The sequence below is a fragment of the Cenococcum geophilum genome (assembly GCF_001692895.1).
Source record: "Cenococcum geophilum 1.58 unplaced genomic scaffold K441scaffold_9, whole genome shotgun sequence".
Classification (NCBI taxonomy): Eukaryota; Fungi; Ascomycota; class Dothideomycetes; order Gloniales; family Gloniaceae; genus Cenococcum; species Cenococcum geophilum.
Genome location: NW_027137567.1, coordinates 1,055,275 through 1,072,761, shown reverse-complemented (window position 1 = coordinate 1,072,761; position 17,487 = coordinate 1,055,275).

The window sequence follows — 17,487 nt, the reverse complement described above, 5'->3', positions numbered from 1 at the left end:
CAGTTAGCCCATTACCTACATCTTAAAGTTATATATTGCTCTTAATAAATAACGCTAATATAGTATCCCCTTTTATATTCTAGACCTAGGGTCCCATAATATAATCCTTAGACGAAAATAGATATCCTATTTTAATATTTAGTTAAATATACAAAAAAGACGGTTTGTTTAGCCGGAGGATAGACTAAGGTTGCCCTCCTTTATTAGGGAGATCTAAACTAACCGCAAGACACTAGCTATAAGGGCTAACCCTACCTACTAGCAGGATATCCGGGCCTATGACCTAGCCTTTACCCAAGAGAACGCCCGCCGCGAAGCTAGAAAGAACTCTATACTAATAAAGATACTCTTCTAAAGCGCTATATTTAAAAAGGACTCTACATATAAAAACAGGACAGATAATAACGTAAATAACGTCCAAATTATATAGATCTAACCATTATAGAAAAGAACGTATTAATAGGATATAAGGGATAACCTCTAAAAGATACAATAGGAGCTAAAAGGAGTAACAATAACACTAGTACCCTAGAAGTCCCTAAAGTTATATACGCCCCTATTATTAGTTAACCCCCCTACTATAAATATCGCCGTAATTAGCGCTATAGCGTTCCACTTTAATATATACTAGAAGGATAATAAGGTCTTTATAATAAGCCTATATAAGATTAACCGAATTATTAATAATAGAGAGAAAAGGCTAGATAAGGAAACCGATAAAGAACTAGTTAAACGCCTTCTTCCTACTATTTATACAGGCTACAAGGATACATTCTTAAAGGCGGCCTTAGATAAGTTACCCCCCTACCAGACGTATAATTACAAGATTTAATTAGAGGCTAATAACTCGCTAGGCTATAGCCCCCTCTACTATTAATTAACGGATAAGCTAAAAGCAATAAAGTAGTACTTAATTAACAACCTAGATAAAGGGTTTATCGAGCTAAGTTAAGCCCCTTTTACTTCCCCTATCCTATTTGTAAAAAAGCCTAATAGAGGCCTTTGTTTTTATATTAACTATTAAAAGCTAAATACTATTACTTAAAAGAACCGGTATTCTATTCCTTTAATTAACGAGACCCTTACACATCTAAGCTAGGTAAAGATCTTTACTAAACTTAATATCCGCTAAGCTTTTTACCAAATTAGGATAAACCCTATATCTAAAGATTTAATAACGTTCTATACCCGCTATAGTTCTTATAAATATAAAGTTCTTCCTTTTAGACTAATAAACGGACTAGCTACGTACTAAAGGTATATAAATAACGTTCTTTTTAATTACCTCAACGAATTCTACACGGTATACCTAGACAACATTCTTATATACTTAAACAACGAACTTAAGCATTAAGTTTATATTAAGAAGGTCCTAGAGAGACTACGGAATATAGGCTTATAAGTCAATATTAAGAAATGCGAGTTTAGGGTAAAACGTATAAAATACCTCGGGTTTATTATAACTATAGAAGGAATTAAGGTCAACCCTAAGAAGGTAAAGGCAATCCGTAACTAAAAGCCCCCTTATATAGTAAAAGGAATCCAATCCTTCCTTAGTTTTTATAATTTCTACTACTAGTTTATCCGTGACTACGGAATTATAGTAAAACCTCTTATATAACTAACTAGGAAGGATATGCCTTTTGTCTTTAATAATAGCTATATAAAGGCCTTTAAAAAAGTAAAAGATCGGCTTATCTCTTCCCTAATCCTTTATTACTATAACCTAGACCTTAAATTAATGCTAGAAATAGATGCCTCTAATAGGGTCATAGCGGGAATCCTATTACAGTTATATCTAGACAGCAAATAGTACCCTATAGCTTTCTTCTTAAAGATAATAGACCCGGCTAAATATAACTATAAAGTATATAATAAAGAAATACTAGCTATTATTTAATTACTTTCCTAATAGCGTATAGAGCTTAAAGGTATAAACTCCTAGATTAAGATATATATAGATTATAAAGCCCTAGAGTACTTTATAACTATAAAGCAGCTTATAGGGCGATAAGCCCAGTAGGCCGAAATACTCTCCTAATTCTTCTTTATAATTATATATTATTTTAGTAAGTAAAACTCTAAGGCTAATACCCTAACCTAAAGAGAATAAGATATAGGACCCTAGGATAAGCTAAAGACCTAATATTAGACGCGCGCCCTCCTTTATTTAGAATAGCTCAACCTATAAATCCTTAAGGAGCTAGACTCCTAGTAAAATAAGCTAGTACTAATAGAGGAGTCCTTAAATAAGCTAATAGGGCTAATTAACCGCCTCTTAACTATAAACTGCATAGCTAACGCCCTAAGGGCCCTCCACGAATAAGCCGTAAAAGAAGACCCCAATTTTAAAACAGAGGAAGGATTACTCCTATACTAAAAGCGGCTTATAGTCCCTAATATTAACAATCTACGGACTAAACTAATCTACAAAGCTTATTGCTAAGTCTCTATAGCACACCCTAGCAAAAATAAGACCCGTAAAATTATTAACTACCGCTACTACTAGCTAAGAATAGTTGCGGATATTAATTAATATATATAAAACTGCGAAGACTACTAGAGAGCTATAATCCCACAGAATAAGACCCTAGGACTACTTAAGCCACTCCTAATACTAGAGCGCCCTTAGTAGTATATTTTTATAAACTTTTATAAACTACCTAGGGACCGTAACAGATACGATATAATTATAGTTATAGTTAACCACTTTAGTAAACGCCTGTTCTTAATTCTATATCACAAGAACATTAATACTAAAGAGGCAGCCTAGCTATATATCTATTACATCTACTAAATCTATAGACCACTAGATACTATTATATCCGATTATAGGCCATAGTTTATATCGGCCTTTTAGAATAAGTTTACCTAGATTTTAGGCATTAAGCTAAAGCTTTCTACGGCTTATTACCCCTAGATAGATAGTTAAATAGAGATTATAAATTAGTACCTAAACTAGAGGCTTAGGCCCTTCGTTAACTATTTCTAGGATAACTAGTCTAAACTACTACCCTTAATAGACTACGCGTAAGCAACCCTACCCTATAACTCTATAGGGTTTACCCCAATTTAGCTAGAAATAGGATACTTACCTTATATAAGCTTTAACTAGAAAAGGCTAGAAGAACCCTAGACTATATAAAAGAAGCTATCCTATACTAAGGCCTAACAGTACGCCAAATAATTGGAGGAGGCCTAAACAGTAGCCCGCGAGAACCTAGAAAAAGCTTAGAGGTTAATAGAATAGCAGGCGAACAAATACCGTTAAGAGCCCGATTTTGCCCCTAGTAATATAGTCTAGGTTATAATAAGGAATTAAAGGACTAAATAACCTAGCTATAAGCTAGACTACTAGATAGTAGGACCATATAAGGTTTTTAAAAAGATAGGCAACTTATATAAGATAAAGCTCCTAGACTTAATTAGGGTTTACCCTATTTTCTTGCTAGATAAGTTACGGAAAGCTATAAATAACCTATTACCTAGATAAAAGAATGAGCCTCCCCTACTAGTTTAAGTAAATAATAATAATAAATAGGAGGTTAATAAAATACTAGCCTATAAGATAGTACGGGGAGCGCTAAAATACCATATCTAATAAAAGGGCTATAATCCTAACCTAACCTAGTACCCTATATGGAACTTTATAGGCTACCCCTAGAAGTTTAAAGAATTCTATAACTAATACCCTAATATGCCTAAACCCTTAAAGTACCTAAATAAATAGATAGAATGCTAGTATAATAAAGACGATAAGTTCCTAAAAGAATATAGGGATAAAAACGCCCTAAAGCCCTAATACAGCTATCTACTAAATTCTGCTATATTTTGCCGGTTTCTGCTAATACCATAAAATTTCAGATATCTAGGAACTTTGACCGCCGGTTAAAGTTATCTAATTAGTTAGATCCGTGCTAAGACTTTTAGCGGCTACTTTTTCTAGCCTAGTGCTTCCACTTAGCCTATAATTGCCCTTTATACTTAGTTAGGACGGACTTATATCCCCTTTATCTCCTTATCTTATATTTTTATAATCCTACGTTTATAAGCCTAGTGCTACCCTATTTTTTCTAACTAAGCCTAAGGGCAGGCTTTCTTTTAAAGAGGGGGGTAATGTAATAGCGCTATCGCACATTACCTGCCAAATTCTGCCATATTCTGCTAACCTGCGATTAGCCCGCCTAAAGCTAGCGCCTTGGCGGCTTACCCTATATATTTATTTACATCGGTCCTGGCGACCCCTTTTCCTTCTCTTTAGCTTAGTATCTTCGTAATATAGCATTTGTTTAAGCTTCGGTTTAGAGGCATTTATTTAAGCCGTAACACTTACCACTAAATTTTACCACTAAGGCAGCGAGCTGCTAGCTAGCTGTAGTCTTATAGCTAACTAACTGTTATAACTCTATAAGCTCGCTAACTGCTTACGTTATCAGCCTCTTAGTAGTGACGCTAGCAGCGACGCTAACTCTTAGATATACTGCAAGGTCCTTTAACTAGGGTCTTTAACCCGCTAATAACCTACTAGTAGTAATTTATACTAACGACTTATACTAGATAGGCCCGTTTATAACTAGAGTCCTTTAACTAGGGTCTATAACCTACTAGTAACTCGCTAGTAGTAACCTATACCGGTAACCTATATTAGATAGGTCTGTTTATAACTAGGGTCCTTTAACTAGGGTCTTTAACCTACTAGTAACCTACTAGTAGTAACCTATACTAATAACTTATATATTATCTTATACCTATCTATAACTAGGGTCCTTTAACTAAGATCTATAACCTACTAGTAACCCGCTAGTAGTAACTTATACTAATAACTTATATACTATTCTATATATATACTATATAAGTAACGTATAAGGCTAAAGTATAGGTTAGTAGCGGATTTAATAGGTATATAGCCTTACCGTCTATAAATCTGGCTATATATAAGTAACTAATAACCTACCCTCAAAGTATACATGGCGCTATATTGGTATAGCGTAAGGCTAAAGTATAGGTTAGTGATGGATTTAATGGGTATATAGCCTTACCGTCTATAAATCTAGCTATATATAAATAACCTATAACCTACCCGCGAGGTACTAGCGACCTACCTATATAAATAAGCTTTGGAATATTTCCTATACTAGTAAGGTACACGCAATTAGCAGAATTTGGCAGAATTTGGCAGAATTTGGCGGAATCTCTATATATATACCTATCTTTCTGTATATAAAATCAGGACGCTCTTTCCCTTCTAATTTTTTCCTATTAAGGTTTTTTATAGGGTTTTATTGAGGCCTAAGTACGCGAAGGATTGGGGACGACCCTTTTTAAAGGGGGGGGCATTGTTAGGTAAAACCTGAGCAGATAGTTATATAGCTACAAGGCGCCGGCGACTCGCATGCGACTCGCCTGTGAGGCACGTGCGCTGTATGTGCCTAGGGAAACCCCTTCCTTACCTCGCACCTCAGACTCCTCCTTCTCCCTTAAGGATTCGTCTGTCTATATAATATACCCTATTGTTCTATCAATTGGACTCCCTATCTATATCCTTACCTTACACTTTATATTCTAGTTATAGTATTATCTACTATTCTTATACGCTTTCTATTAATTTATTAAGAGCTATATATATAAGGTTATATCCTTATTAAAATCTATAACTTCTAAATAGGGTAGTTCTTAAAGTAGACCTTATTAAGTTGCTGTATTATTTAGGTTAATATAGGCCCAAATTCGCTAATCTATAAGGGCTTGGAGTTGATATAGCCATTACTTTTAGTCTTTTAGCTTATTAAGGATGATTATAGTTAATAAACTTGTTAGTAGAGTTATTTAATTAATAGGTAAAGAAGGAATTAAGATAGTATTTTATTGTTAGGATTGTCCTTTAACATTAGGATCGTCCTTATTATTAGGATCGTCCTATAATAATTAAGGTGGAATCTCGTGGAATCTTATGGAATCTCGTGTTAGAATCGTCCTGTGACAATTAAGGTAGGATTTCTGTTAGAATCTGCGTCCTTTAACGATAAGGTGTTAGGGTCTGACGATGAGGTAGAATTTCTTTAAATAATTAAGTAATAGCTGAATAGCTTCTTAAGTCGGCGGACCGGGCTTATAACTGTTAGATAGTGCATATAGAGCTGTTCATTGATGAAAGAGTTGATTAATTGATGATCTTAACTTGATCGTTGATTGACCTTGTCTTGAGCCCTAGGACTTTAAGCTACGAAGAGACTTTACAGTGCACGTGATCCACGCCTTTAGAGAATACAGATTATCTGACAGAGACACGCGCTGTGTTGTTCTGGTGCTACGGCAATGCGGAGTATGGTGGGCCATACGCACCAAACCGCCAACGCCAAAATTCGCCTCATCAAAATATCGCCCCATTTGAACCACGACTTGAACCACGATTTGAAGCTTTGATTTGAAGCCTTAACTTAAAGTTTCTCCTAATTTAATGCTTTGATTTGGGGCCCTTTAACTCTATACCTACGTAGAGCTTCGTGCAGAGCTCTATACGGAGGCTCTATATATAAAAGCTCTGCGTATAGGTGCTCTACACGAGGCTCTGCGCGGGGCTCTGCATTAGGGACTTCACGTACAGAGGCTCTATATACGGATACTCTGCATATAGAGGCTCTGCGTATAGAGCTCTGCGTACAGAGGTTCTACACGACGCTCTGCACAACGCTTTACATTAAAGACTGCGTACGGAGGCTCTGCGTACGAAGGCTCTACACGACAGTCTACACAACGCTCTGTATACGGAGGCCCTACGTATAAAGGCTCTATATACGGAGGCTCTATACAACGCTCTACACGACGCTCTGCATTAAAGACTCTATATATAGAGGCTCTGCGTATAGAGGCTCTGCGTATAAAAATTCTATATACGGAGGCTTTATATATAGAGGCTCTGCTTATAGAGGCTCTGCACAAAGCTATATATGTAGAGCCTCCGTATATAAATTCTTTAATATAAAGCGTTATATAGTGTTATATAAAGCCTTTATATAGAAAGTTTTTAGTAAAGAGCGTTATATAGGCGTCTATTTATTAAAATATTTATAAAGATAACTATAGAGACGTATATAGAGACGATTATAAAAGTATTTATAAAAATAATTATAGAGGCGTTTATTAAGATAATTATAGAGGTATTTATAGAGGTAATTATAAAGGCGTTTATAGAAATATTTATATAAGCGTTTTTAGAGACCCCCTAATATACTAATATAATATATTAAAAAGGCTTTAAAGAACTATATAAAGCTTTAAGTAGAGCTTTAATAAGATTATAACTAAAGTTTTAAAGTTTTAAAGCTTTTAGATTTTAGGTATTTAGTAGTTTAGTATATATAGCCTACTATATAAACTACTAAGTGCTTAAATTTTAAAAACTATAATTAATAATAGAAATTTACTAAATCCTTACCTATCTAAACTACTTCTTTATACTTAGATATAATACTACTTATTATTTTATTATTACCTTATATTTAAAGCTATAGGTAAACCTACTTAATTACTTAAATAGAAGCTAATTATGTAAGTTTTAATTAATTTTAGTAAAAATAGTTTCTATATATCTTGATTAAAGCCTTTTTAAATACCCCTTATATAACCTAAACGCCTATTATAAAGAGATACTCTAGTTTTTATATAATAATTATAATATAGTAGTAGTATAAAGTATACTATTTGCTAGATTAAAGTAAAGAAGATAAAGTAGAAAGGTTATAAGGATAATAATATAATAATATAGCCTAGGTTTAAGAGATAATTAAAATATTTAAATCTATAACTATAGGCGCAATTAGTTTATTTTTATTAATAAACTGGCTTATAATAAGAAGATAACAAGCAAATAATAAATAGGAAGTATAGGTAGGTACCTATTAAGAAGCCTATTAAAGAAACATTAAAACTAAAAAGATTTAAAAGATAGAGCTTACTATTAATATATACCTAATAAGGTAATATACTTAGTTAGTTAATATACTAGGGCGCTATTAATAGATAGAGAATAAATTTTTTACTTATATATAGCCTTATTTAGTTTTAGTAATAGATAATCTATTAATCTATTATAATAAGGTATATATTAAAGAATAGGCGTACTAATAATACTATTTACTTAAACCTAAGAAGTCCAATACCTCTATAATACTGCTAGTAGTAGACTTAAATATCTTTTTCTTTACTTGCCCAATTTTAATCTAATTGGAATTTTTTTTTAAACTTAAGGTAGTAGCTATATACTTATTAATATAAAGCTAAATTATAAAATAACTTTAGCAACTTTTTAAACCATATAGTAGAGTGACGAAGATTTAATAAAGTGGTATAAATGGTATTTTTTATAAGTAGGAATTTAGTAGTAGTATATATAATATATTTAGATAAATGGAAGAATAAGATTATATAAAGCGCCTATTAATTAATATATTAAATAAGGTCTCTACTATAGTACTATAACGTTATTAATTTGTTCTAAAGTTTTTTAAGTTATCTACTATATAATTAATAAGCCTATATATATACTTTAATATCTTAAAGGTATAATACTTATTCACTAAACTTAACCCTACTTTAGTAGAGATATAAGTAAAAGCTAGATAATAGCTTTATAACTATTTAATAGAGACGCTAAGCTTACTATTTAATTATTTAATATTACTATTAGTAAGGCTACTAAGTAGCAGGCTAGTAGAAGATATATTTAAAATTAAATAGTAGAGATTAATAGGCGCTTTAGAGAATATAATAAAATTTAATAGAGTACCTTATAAAGAAGGCATTAAAGAAGTTTTTATATTTAGTATAAGATCTACTATAAAATAACTAGTGGTAATAATTGGTAATATAAAAGAAAGTACTGCTACTTATATATTATTTTATACCTATTATAATATTTACTAGTTGTGCTACTAGTTTTACTACTATATCTAGTTTATTAAAAGCTACTATACTATTAATACTAATAGTTTTTACTATTAAAGATAATTAGCTAATAATTATATAACTATAATATAAGTCTCTGTCAGAACGTTAATCACGTAACGTGGTCACGGGACCATATAGCGAGACTAGCTAATCTGACCTTAGAGCAACCCCTTACTTCTAGACAACAATAAAACTACCAACTTTAACACCGCATACGTACCACTACAAGTGATATTTGTGCATGTTAATAAAGCGAGTATACCGACACTAATTAGTAGACGTACAGATTAGGAAATACGCAATAGCTAGCGCTTAAGAAGTAGTACTAGAAACAGTTCACAATTACCTAGTTCTTATCTGTTTTATTAAAGGAGAAGACTACAACTTCTACTTAAGCTTAAGAGCGTGTATTAGCCTTATAGCTAATACAGCAGATCGCTAAGAGAATAGCAGCCTTGCTAAGAACCATTTTACAGGCCCTACGGCTATAGAAACGTACACATTTAACCCTTAACCCTTAACCCCTAAACCTCGAACCTCAAACCTTTACAACCTCTACTTAAACGCACACTGCTTTACACTATAACGGAGTAGCATAAGAAGATATCAAAGTACGGTAATAGAATCACTGCTGCTATAGCTTCTAAAGATAAGCTAGGAGACTACGTAGCAATAAAGGTCTACGTACACACATAGGAGAACTTCACAAACTACACATTATGGACAGTATTCAAGGAGGAATTTAAAGGCTTTACTATTAAAGATTTTAAACGTATGCGAATCAACATAAGAGTAAAGTTACGCACCTATCTACTTAAGAGAGGAGTATATATCGGAAAGCACAGTAGCAGATACTCAATCTCAGAAGCACTATTTAACCTCCTCTAAGAGGAAGAACCTCACGAATAGACAGATAAGGAAATCACAGGAGCTCTTAAGGAAGTCAGCCCTATAGTTACAGTGGCATTATAAGAACAACTTAATTCTATATAAACAGCTCTAATATTAAATTAAGCTATAACCCCGTCAGCTATAGCCTCCTCAGTTCCTGCAACCCCCCTTTATAGCCTACTACCTATACATAGGGTATAAACGCCTGTAAACTATTAACCGCCTCCTACGCCTTTACTACCTCCACTACCTCTAACGCCTGTCATTTAGCCTATTACTTAGTCTGCTATTTAGCCTACCCCTACTTAACCTACCTCCAACTATAAGTAAATACACACTCTTATCGATTAACTGCTATAGGCGAAAAACTAACAACCTTTATAAACACCTACTACGGACGGAGTTAACACTGCCACCTACGCCACGCCTACATACAGTAAAGAGGCAGCCACTATCGCTAAGATCTACACGGACGGTCAGAAGTACGATAGAGTAAGTAATAGCTTTAACTTTAAGTTAACTATCTTCTATAATATCTGCAAGAGGGCTAGTCTACCTCCTAAAGGCTATGCGACTGCATTCCTAACTATGCTAAAAGGACTTACTTAGGATTACTACTATAATAGCAGCCTTTTAACCAGATCATTTACTAAGGCATATAACTATATACGTCACTTCTTTAAAGGACCAGAGTACTATTAAAGAAACCTTACTAAATAGAACGCCACCAACTTCTAAGGAATTATTAATAAGAACCTGGATAAGCAAATCTATTAGAGTTTCCAACTACTTATTAATAAGCTTTTAAAATAACGCTATAGATTACACCTAGAGTTCCGTATAGACCTCTTCCTTATAAATAAGCTAGTTACTACTTGCCAAGGAGTACTAGTATGCCGTATCGCCATCTCTAACCCTTCTAAAGACCTCTTCTAGTTAATTAGCAAGTTACAATCCTCTATTATTGTATAGAAAAAAGAACACCCCTTATAGACCTTAATAAGACCATCTCACTAAGCCTTTTTTACGGATTAACGCTACTATTGGAATAACCAGAATCAAGACCAAAACACCAATCACTATAGCAGCAATCGCTCCTATAGAACTAATGGCAGACTAAAGGCTAAGTGCTACGTCTATAAGAAGGAGGACTGCCGTTTATAGAAATATATAGAGGAGGAATATAATCGGTCTAGAGACGACTATAAGAGACGTTTTATTAATATTAAGGGCCGCAATAAGGGCAACTTTAATAACCACTTTAAACAATACGTCGCCGCCTATAAAAGAGATAAAGAGGATAGCTTAGACTTTAAAGCCTATATATATAACGTTAACGACTCTAGAAGCGATGCCGGAAAACCTAACAATAGTTCTACCTATATCACTACCTTTAGAACACTCACTATAGAGGAAGCAACCTCTATAAGCGTAGAACTAGCTAATAAGGCTTATACACACCTGCTTACGGCTTTAAAACTCACTATAGAGTCTACCACGGAACCTCACACGGAGACCGACCTATTTGCCTATAGTACGGCTACAGCCACAGCGTCACAATACACCTTAACGGTCTTTATGGGAATCATAATTAATATAGGTGCTTCGCGCAAGTCTATAGCTAGCTACGGTTAATTCTAAGCTCTATAGGCCGTAAATAAGTCTATAAGTCTTAATACGTTAACTAAGGGCTAAGTAACCGTCCAATTTGGGATCGGAGCCTCTACGTCTATCGGAACCATAGACGTTAACAGCCCTATAGGCAAGGTATAATTCCATATTATTAAAGCAGATACTCCTTTCCTACTTTACTTAGCAGATATAGATAGACTCTATATTAAATACGATAACCTAAAAAACATCATTATTACTCGCACTAAAAAGGTGCTAGTAGTTAGACGATTTAGCCACCCATTCCTCTTATAGAGCTTCTCCTTGCAGTCTTATTTAGTTAAGTCTTTTAACACAAACCCTTACTACTTAACTAACGTAGAGCTACAACGTCTGCACCGTCGATTTAGTTACCTATTAGTTAATAGACTGCAAAAGCTTCTTAATAAGACTGGCCATGGCTATAATACTAATAGATCTACTATTAAAGAGCTAACTAGACTCTGCTACTACTGCTAGAAGTTTAGCAAATCTTTAGGTAGATTTCGCTTTACCTTACAAGACAACGTCAATTTTAACTATAATATTATTGTCGATATTATATATATTAGCGGCTCCCCCCTACTATATGTAGTTAATAAAGCAACTTAATTTTAAACTAGCAGATGGCTACGAGATATCAGCGCTAAACACACTTGGGACGTTCTACGAATGTGCTAAATTAATAACTATTTAGGACTACCGGACTTAATTACTACAGACGCTAGGAAGAACTTTATCAGTAAGGAGTTTAAGCACTACGCTACTACTATGGGAACGACTATAAAGTTAGTTCTAGTCGAATCACATAATTCCATTAGAATGGTAAAACGCTACCACAGTCCGCTACAACGAGCCTACTAAATCATTACGACTGAAATCCCTAAAATTAGCAAGGAGATGGCCCTATAAATGGCCTTTAAAGCCATTAATAACACGGCTAGCCCAGGAGGCCTAGTCCCTACACTCCTAGTCTTTAAAGCCTACCCCCAAATAGTTAAATTGGACGCGCCATTACCTTTAGTTATATAGCGAGCTACGGCCATTAAGAAAGCAATAGTAGAAATCCAGAAGCTATAAGCTAAACAATAGATCGCTAACGCTCTTAATATGTAAAACAGACCACAAACTAATGCCATTTATAGCCTCCCACCTAGTTCGCCTATCTTAGTTTAGAGAGAAGGCAATACTAGCTAAAGTAGTTATTAGGACGGGCCATATATGCTACTTACCGTTAACGGTAAGACCTATACCGTAAAGCTACTAAATAGGCCTACAACCTTCCGCTCTATGGTTGTAAAATCTTACCTACTAGACCTATAAGACCCTATCAAACTAGATAAACTAGTACCTTTACTAGCCAAACCTTAATTATTACCTAAGACTAAACTATAGCTACCGCCAAAGCGAGGTAGAGGTCGCCCCTGTAAATACCTATTACTTATAGCCGTTGCAAACACGGCTGTTATAGACGCTATAATAGACACAAACGCTTTTACGGCTAATATTGCAGATATCGCTAATATCGCTATCTACTTATAGGACGATAATACCGTAGATATAGCTGACACTACTATTTACTTATAGAACGATAGCAATACCTAATTTAGTGCTTTATAACAAAAGGAGGTTATAGGCCTACTTAAGAAGGGCGTCTTTAAGATTATTAAGCTATATAATATACCAAAGGGGGTTAAACTCTTTAATTTATGGTTTATTAATAAGATTAAGAATAAAGGAACCGATAGAGCCTTTAAGAAATTACGACTTATTATACAGGCCTATAATAATTTAGAGAAAGAGCTAGTCCTTACTTAGTCACTAACAATTTAACAAGTTAGCCAGCGGCTAATTCTCTATATCGCTGCTATGCTACTATAGACACGACTTTACCTCTAAGATATCTTATAAGCCTACGTCTAGTCTACTATAAACCTAAACCGTAAGTTTTATATACGACTACTATATAAGCTAAATAAACAATTAGGAATTAATAAGGACTCTATTTTAAAGGTTATAAAACCACTTTACGGAGTACCTAAAGCTAAAAACCACTGGTTTAAGACCTACCATTTATACTACGTTAATTAGCTGCGAATAGACCAGTCCACGTACAACCCTTACTTACTTTATAGCAATAAACCTTTTAGAATCGTTGGCCTACAGACCAATAATATACTATTTCTTATAAATAATACCTTTATAGAGGCTAAACAAAACGAACTACATAAGGCTAAATTTATGGCTAAGGAGCGAGAACAACTAACCGCTAATATACTAGTTAAGTTTAATAGAGGACTTATTTAATTAACACAAGATAGAAGTATTACGCTAACGCAAAAGCGCCAGTGTAAGAACCTTAGTGTGGTTAATACTACGCTAATAGACAGCACTAGCTCTAGAAGAGTTACGCGTAACCTGCTTACGCTAAAGAACTAGTATATCACTTAACGCGCCAGAGGAGCCTATATCGCCTCAGTTTGTTAGCTAGAGGCTTTATTTAACTTATCCTTTACTGCCCAGGTAATTAATCCTAAGGAGGCAAACGCGAAGGAGTTAAATAAGCGCCTAAGTTGGCAGATTTAGAACCCATATAGAGGTCTTAAGTTTATTAAATTGGAGGCTAAGACCCTATAGCTCTTAGTCTTTATAGACACTTCCTTTACTAATAATAAGGACCTCTCTTCGTAAATTAGCTACGTTATTATACTAGCTAACACAACTAAGAAGGCCAATATCGTTTATTAGAGCTTAATTAAGTATAAAAGAGTTACTAGAAGTGTTCTGGCTTCTAAACTCTATAGAATAGCTTACGGCTTTAATATCGCCGTCGCCATTAAGTCTATAGTAGACAAGGTCCTATAAATTAACCTCCCGCTTATGCTTTACACTGATTTTAAGTCGCTATATAACTGTCTTATATAACTTAGAACCATATAAGAGAAGCGATTGATAATTAATGTAATGTGCCTATAATAAGCCTATGAACGTTAGCAGATTATAAAGGTTAAATAGATTAATAGTAAAGCTAACCCTACGGACGTAATGACCAAGGGGAAGCCTTATATCGCTTTATAGCGACTTATTGACACGAACCAAGTCGATATATAGGCTATAGGTTGGGTGGAACGTAAAGAGTAATAGAAGGTAGTTTACGGGTCATATAACTGGCAGAAGATGGCAGAAAGTTATATAACTAGCAGAAGATAGCAGAAAGTTATATAACTAGCAGAAGATGGCAGAAAGTTATATAACTGGCAGAAGATGGCCGAAAGTTATATAACTGGCAGAAGATAGTAAAAAGTTACGTAACTAGCAGAAGATGGTAGGAAGTTATATAACTTATATTATCACATTACAGACCTATAAAAGGAGTGTAGAAGCTATTGCGTATACGCTATAAATAGTCTAAAAGTAGACTTAACTTTAGAGTGTAGATTAGCCTTCTTTTTAGAGTTGCTCCAGTGTTAGAACGTTAATTATGTGACGTAGTCACGGGACTATATAGCGAGACTAGCTAATCTGACCTTGGAGCAACCCCTTACTTCTAGACAATAATAAAACTACCAACTTTAACACCGCATACGTACCACTATAAGTGATATTCGTGTACGTTGATAAAGCGAGTATACCGACAGTCTCTTATTACTACTCTTATTAGAAAGGAGAGCTTATTAATTAATTTATACTATAAGAGTTACTTTAATAGTACTTATAGCTACCTAGAGAGATATTTATATATTTATCCCCCTTATTCTATAGGTATTTACTATACTTAATCTTAGGTAGTAAAGATAGACCTAATATATTAAGTGTGGCTTTTTTCTATTCTATTACGTCTAATTAACGCGCTAATAGTAGAGTTATATTAAGTAGTACTTTAATTTAAATTTAAGACAGTATATAATATTACACTTTTTATTCTTATAGTATTATTAAAGGTAGTAATAGCGTTTAAACAGTGTATATAGTTACTCTATTTAGTAGTCTCTTTTTATATTTTAGTAGTAGTTAATATCTTCTTTTTACCAATAGCCCCCCTACTATATCTTTATAATCCTTATTAAAGAACTCTACCTCTTTATTAACTACTACTTTAGTTAAAATACCTACTATGTAAAGTGCCCCGTAAATAGCTATAGTAATTTCAATAATTTTAGTATTAGTATACATATTAATAGTGTAACGTTTCCCGCCCTAATGTCGCTATTCGGCCTAAAAGATACGGAGTGCTTGCGAACTTATTCGTAAGCGCGGCGGGATCTAATATATATACTCTTATAAATAGGCATAGTAGTAGCCTTATATTTAATTATAAAATTAACCCTTTAAGTCTTTTTATATATTTTAAATATACCTCTATTATTCCCTCTACTTCATACTATTTATCTATATTATTTACTTCTTTAAGTATTATAAGATTCTTTAAACTTTATAATATAATAATAGTAGTTAATTAATTAAGCTAAAACGAATAAAGGCTGTAATATTTATTAGCTTAATATATATTTTAGATAATAAACTTTTAGTATTTAAAGACTTTAAATAGGATAACTAGAATATTAATAAATATCTTTATAGTATTAGTATATGTAGTTATAATTAGAATAAATATTTAAAAACCTTTAGATTATTTTATAATAGTAAAAGGTGTTTATATAGGCAGTATAGGTTTAACAGTAAGGTTTACTTCTTTAGGCGCTCTAGAAGTGTTTTTTTATAGTATTTTTAAGTACTTTAGCCCACCTCTTATATATTATAGCGCTAACTAAAATAAGAAAAAGTATAGGCTTTAAATAACTTTTTTAAAAGAATAGATAATAGTAATATAGTATAGAGGGTAAGTAGTATTATACGTAAGTATAGAAAAATAGTTTAAATAGGTAAGGATTTAGTAAATTGCTAATTATTAATTATAATTTCTAATTATTAATTAACCTTTTCTAAAGCGACTATATTACAGCCAACTTTTATATTTTAATAACTTTTTAACTACGTATTCTATCTATATACTTTTAAAATATAAGATATAGAGCTTAATAAGCTAAATTTAATTATAGATAAAAAAGTTATTATATATTAAACTATATAACTCTATATCTATATAAAGTTTCGTATAAAACTTTATACGGAGGCTCTATATATAGATGCTTTATATAAGGCTTTATATAAGGCTCTATACGGGGCTTTATATTAGGGACTTTATATATAAAGGCCTTATATATAGAGGCTTTGCGTATAAAGGCTTTATATATAGAGGCTCTGCGTATAAAGGCTCTATATATAAAGGCTCTATATTAAAGACTCTATATATAAAAAGATTCTATAGATAAAGGCTGTTACAGCACTTAGCAGATCTTCGCACTGGCAAGTTGCCACAGATTGCCGCATATTGCGGTCACGTGACGCGAAGATCTTATAAAATATCAAACGGCGCTACTCTTCTTCTCCTTTCCTTTCCTTAGCTTTAGATTCTCGTTTATAGACAATCCAATCGTATAGGCTTGCGCGTCCCCTTTGCTGTGCCTATACCTTAATTAACTAAGTTGCTAACATTATCTAAAGCTCACTCTACTCTTTCTTTCTAAGAAGGAACTTAAATATATCTATAAGACTACGAATAGGACAAGAACATAGAATAGGACCTTAAGGACATCACTAGGACTATAAGGACAGGGCCTAAAAGAAAAGAATAGAACCCTAAGGAAAGGACCTACAAAATACATATAGACTAGAACCTCTAAAGAAATTACCCAGAATTACCTAATACCCCTACCACTATACCATAAAATACAGCAGTAGGTAAAGCAGCTGTAGGACCCTTAAATACTTTAGATAAGGAAATAATCAACGTTTTAACCCCCCAGGCGGAGCTTGCGGCTACTAATACCAAAATTAAATAACTGTAAGAGCTGCTTAAAGCTAGAGATACCCCTATATCTAATAATAAGTTATTATTAGATAACTAAAGACTTGCTATAGTCCTTTAGGCCTTATCCT